We start from the raw sequence: 6,207 nt of genomic DNA on the forward strand, positions 1-6,207 counted from the left end.
TTACCCTTAGCCCCAATCCTAACCCCAACCATTAGTGGAATGAGGACAGATCTGATCCCAGATCAGCGGTCAGGAGAAAACGTCTACCTCATATTATAAGCCGTGTAGCTACTGTTCTGGCTTTACTGCAGGGTTTCATCAGTGACTAAGCTAGAATGCTTAATCAACTGCTATAACAAATCTGTGTACGCGACCGATTTGAATTGATTTGATTATCCCATGTAATCCTGAACACTGTAACCTGAATCCCAGCTCTATTTCAGTGATGACCTGAAATTAGGTGTAATACAGAGCATCTACAGCTAACTGCCAAAATGATTGAAACACATGAGTAAATGAGGGATACAAAGTATATTGAAAGCAGGTGCTTCCACATAGGTGTGGTTCCTGAGTTAATTAAGCAATTAACGTCCCATCATGCTTAGGGTCATGTTTACAAATGCTGGGCAGGCCATTATTTTGGCCATAATTTTGGCTAGCATGCCTATGCCCCCATAGGATGACAATGAGCCCATCCACAGGGCACGAGTGGTCACTGAATGGTTTGATGAGCATGAAAGCGATGTAAACCATATGGCATGGTCGTCTCAGTCACCAGATCTCAACCCAATTCAACATTTATGGGAGATTCTAAAGCTGCGCCTGAGACAGCGTTTTCCACCACCATCAACAAAACACCAAATAATGGAATTTCTCGTGGAAGAATGGTATCGCATCCCTCCAACAGAGTTCTAGACACTTGTAGAATCTATGCCAAGGTGCATTCTAGCTGTTCTGGCTCGTGGTGGCCCAACGCCCTATTAAGACACTTTATGTTGGTGTTTCCTCCATTTTGCCAGTTACCTACCTGTGTGTAATATACAGTATATGCCACTTTGCAGACACTTTTATCCGAAGCAACATACAGTACAGTGCATTTTAAGTATGTGTAGGTGATCCCTGCGAGAATTGAACCCACAAACTTGGCATTGCCACCAAATGAGCCACGCAGGACAAGATGTGTCCTTACTGTTGTATGCTGTGATTTATATATACACTGCACCTCTATCTTGGCACTCCCCCAGCATTGTAAAACATATTTTGGAAGCTATAGAAATGCCTTTATTAATATCTACATTTGTTTTTGCCACGTTTATTCTATTACAGACACCTTAATGCAAACTTTCAAATTACAGCATATTATATGAGTTAACATTTCTTTTAAATGAAAACATCTATAAAACATGTTTCCTTAAAATATATATATTTTTGAAAGTTCTAGTGTTACTGTCCCCACTACAACAACAAAAATACTTAAATACATTACATTTTATCCTTGAAACATATAATTGAAATATTGTAGAATTCCATTCATTCCTACTCCTACTGGGGATTGCCAATATGGCTGACCGGTGGCTTCAAAGCCTCTCATTGGCCAATACATAGCATCAGTAATCCAGGGTCTATATACATCATTGGTTGTATCCCATTGTCTTTGTGTATCGACAGCCTCCATGGCCATGCACTGACCAAATATGGCCTGTGTCCAACTAATAGAAGGACATTTTTTACGAGCCCTGGGTCATACAAGGATATAAACGGTTATAGCATTACATCTAAGCATTAATAAACGAACCAGAAATAGATCAAAATTAAAGATAACAAATCATGGATTCCAAACAAGTCATAACGGCTTCATTACAAAGTGCTTTAGGTGTTGATTCACATCCAGGAAATTGGAATGTTCTAAAAACACGTTCCGGAATCACAGCTTGCATATCAAACGGAAGGGAACATTTATATTACAAAAAAAAAACACACAACTTTTCAATCCGCAAGATCACGGGACAAGACCATGACCAAAGAAGCCATAATACCACAAGACCAACATATCAAGACCACACGACCACATCACCACAACATCATGAATTGAGCAAACAATATCATTTACAGCACCCTGGTCTGTCTTAACCAATCAGAAGAAGCTGTTGTCCACTACCTTAGGGTCAGGGTAAAGGTCAGGTTTGAGTAATAGGGATGTCAACTTGGGTTGAGAGAGGGTGCGAGGGAAGGAGAGAGAGAGACATCCCCCCATGCCCCCAATACCATGACATGAGATCAACAGGTTTTCATAGTGTCTCCTCCCCTCTCCTCTCCTCTCCTCTCCTCTCCTCTCCTCTCCTCTCCTCTCCTCTCCTCTCCTCTCCTCTCCTCTCCTCTCCTCTCCTCTCCTCTCCTCTCCTCTCCTCTCCTCTCCTCTCCTCTCCTCCCCTCTCTCTAACATGATTAAAAGTAAACATGTCTTCTCCACGCCCCGTGTGTCATACTGTAGTTCTTTATGTCTGATCATCTTACCAGATAAACACATCTACCTCCCACTGCCGGGTGATTCCCACTCACTCTCTCAACGTTCCCACCACCAGATATGACATCAGAATACCGCAGACCAGCATTCCAGGATCAAACCTGGAAGATTTACAGTGGTGGGAAAACCTTAGCAGAGTCAATGTGTGATATCAGAGTGGTGTGGTTAGGTGGATAGATGCTGATGGGACAGTGAGACGGTCATGAATGGTCATTGTTTGGGTTATAACTTTGGGGTCTCAGTTTACCCACAGAATGTTGTTTACAGACCATGGTCTAAGGATTCCAAAAAGGTTATTCGGCTGTCCCCATAGGAGAACCCTTTTTGGTTCCAGGTAGAACACTTTTTGTTGCCAGGTAGAACTCTTTTGGGTTCCATGTAGAACCCTCTGTGGAAAGCCGAAGAACCCTTTTAGGTTCTAGATAGCGCCTTTCTTTCTAAGAGTGTATGGAAGCCAATACTGTTTTTTTTAGAGATAGCTAAAGTATCTCTAGAGAGCATAGCAATCATAAATTAAATCCAATACTGTTCTAACGCTAAGCATTAGTTTACAATGTGTAGGGTACCAGAATGGCCCACTGATGTGTAGAGGAGGGAAGCTGGTTGCAGCTAGCTTAGCACATGTATTTGTTTGATTAGCGTTGCACAAAAGTTGTTCAATGCTCCTCTTCTGAACCTGAAAATATGTAACAGAAAGTTAATGTTTGCTGCAGTAATATCAGAGACGGAAGAGGAAGAGAGATATCTCACTTGCTCCTTTTTTCTGGTTCATATATATTCAATGAACTAAGCAAACCAGACCCAGTTGTTAATGCATTGGTGCCTATGGGAGAGCCACCCCTTAAGCAGACCGGAACTGTGACTATTTTTCAATGGTAAATGGCCAGAGTGGGACATCTCCATTTATCTACTTATTTATCTATCTTTGGTAATATGCCCCATCCTAACCCACCATAACAAATCAACTCATCCTCTTTTGTTTACCAATTTCCTGTGTTTCTGTCTCTTCTTCCCCTTCTTCCTGCCTGGAGGGCCATAGCAAAGATGGTGGATAAATGACAATATCCCATAAAGCCCATTTACCATTGGTAAGAAATGGTCACAGTTCCATTCTACCTAAGGGATGGCTCTCCCATAGGCACCAGTTGTCATAGCAACTGGGTCTGGTCTACTTAGTTCATTGACTGTCTATGAACCAGAAATAATTAGCCTATGAAATGTCTCGCTTTGTCTTCCGTCTCTGGGCCATAGGCAGGGAGACTCTATAAGGACACTGCTGACCTGCTAAACCACTAATCAAAATCTAAAACTGACCCTCACCTTAACCCTAACCTTAACCAAATCTTTCACCTTTAACCCTTAAACCTAACCCTGACCCTGAACCTAACCTTTAACATTTAACCCTGACCCTAACCTTTAACCCTTAACCCTGACCCTGACCCTAAACTTAAAGATGGAATTCGGGATCTTAAGCACTTACACATTGGTAACATATTGTACGGGTTGGAAATCGTAACATTCAATAATATAATATACACTACATGACCAAAAGTATGTGGACACCTTCTCATTGAACATCTCATTCCGAAATCATGGGCATTAATATGGAGTTGGTCCCCCCTTTGCTGCTATAACAGCCTCCACTCTGGGAGGCTTTCCACTAGATGTTGGAATATTGCTGTGGGGACTTGCTCCATTCAGCCACAAGAGCATTAGTGAGGTCGGGCACTGATGTTGGGCGATTAGGCCTGGCTTGTAGTCGGCGTTCCAATTCATCCCAAAGGTGTTCGATGGGGTTGAGGTCAGGGCTCTGTGCAGGCCAGTCAAGTGCTTCCACACCGATCTCGACAAACCATTTCTGTATGGAGGCATTGTGATGCTGTGTACGGAGGCATTGTGATGCTGCAACAGGAAAGGGCCTTCCCCAAACTGTTGCCACAAAGTTGGATGCACGTTAAGATTTCCCTTCACTGGAGCTAAGGGGCTTAGCCCGAACCATGAAAAACAGCCCCAGACCATTATTCCTCCTCCACCAAACTTTACAGTTGACACTATGCATTCGGGCAGGCAGTGTTCTCCTAGCATCTGATAAACCCAGATTTGTCCGTTGTACTGTCAGATGGTGAAGCATGATTCATCACTCCAGAGAACATGTTTCCACTGCTCCAGAGTCCAATGGCAGGAAGCTTTACACCGCTCCAGCCGACGCTTGGCATTGCGCATAGTGATCTTAGGCTTGTGTGTGGCTGCTCGGCCATGGAGACCCATTTAACGAAGCTCCCGACAAACAGTTCTTGTGCTGACTTTGCTTCCAGAAGCAGTTTGCAATTCAGTAGTGAGTGTTGCAACCGAGGACATTTTTATGGGCTACGCGCTTCAGCACTCAGCGGTGAGCTTGTGTGGCCTACCACTTCCCGGCTGAGCCGTTGTTGCTCCTAGACGTTTCCACTTCACAATAACAGCACTTACAGTTGACCGGGGCAGCTCTAGCAGGGCAGAAATTTGACAAACTGACTTGTTGGAAAGGTGACATCCTATGACGGTGCCAAGTTGAAAGTCACAGCTCTTCAGTAAGGCCATTCTACTGACAATGTTTGTCTATGGAGATTGCATGGCTGTGTGTTCGATTTTATACACCTGTCAGCAACGGGTGTGGCTGAAATAGCCGAATCCAGTAATTTGAAGGGGTGTCCACATACCTTTGTATATATAGTGAATCATACGAATTGGATGATGTAGTACACAATTGTGCACTATTTTCAGTGACCCGTTTTGGCTCGTGAACACTACTTTCAAAACTACTGTCTGAAATTATACCAAAGCTCTGGGAGCATCACTTTAACCTAATTTTAACCAATTCTGAAATTAAATATCGGATTGCAGGTCAGGAGTGTTGGTACAGTTTTCCCCCCATTGGCAGGTAAACCAACAGAATGTGACATCACAGGATACCTATCATCCCCCAGCCACCACACACACCTGAGGGTACAGCTCTAGAATAAATACCACCAAGATTGATCTATTTGTTTTGTTGAGGCCGGCGATCTCATTTCCTGTATCGTCCCAGAAATCTTTAGTTGGGAATGATTAGAATCACTCTGATAACAGATCTTGAGAAAATAGGTGTATAAATTGCTAATTATTACATATGAATCTGTTATTTGATAGGGAAAGTTTTCCCGTTAATTGTGTTGTCTCACGTGGCAATAAGAAAGGGCCTGATTATGGCACTTCAATGTGTAGTGGTGTTACCTTGAATTAAGAGAGACCAGTGGGATAAGAGGATTGGGAGGAGGTCTTGGTGTGTTTAAGCTTACTCCAAGGCACAATAGGAAGCAGCAGGGTTTGGGCCTGGAGAAAGATGGGTAGTGGGGAGTGAGAGAAGAGGAGGAGGGTGGAGGATGGTGGATGAGAGGAGGAGGAGGAGGGACCGTTGATAGAGTCACAGAAGGACCCTCAGGGGAATTGCTGCTTGATCGCTATCAAAAGAACCCCCCCCCTCCCCCAACTCAACCCCCATTACCCTTACCCACCTCTACCCCACTCTCCCTCCCTGATTACTATTATTCAGCTTCCTTAAAGCTTTTAAAACTCCCCTTTAACCCCCTGACTGCCCCCCCACCCCCACACTAAAAGAAGCCTTCCTGCTGTCATCTATAGTCACACTGTGTCACACACACACAACCCTATAACACCCCCCCTTCACACACACAACCCTATACCACCCCACCCCTTCACACACACACACACCACCCCCTTCAAACTTCTACACCTCATCACCGTCTCCATCAGTCCATCACAACAAAAATCTTTGTCTTTAGTTGGCCCAGTGAAGAGTGTGAAAATACCCTGCCAGTGAGTTT

Source organism: Coregonus clupeaformis, chromosome 38 (assembly GCF_020615455.1).
Source record: "Coregonus clupeaformis isolate EN_2021a chromosome 38, ASM2061545v1, whole genome shotgun sequence".
In the NCBI taxonomy this organism is placed as follows: domain Eukaryota; kingdom Metazoa; phylum Chordata; class Actinopteri; order Salmoniformes; family Salmonidae; genus Coregonus; species Coregonus clupeaformis.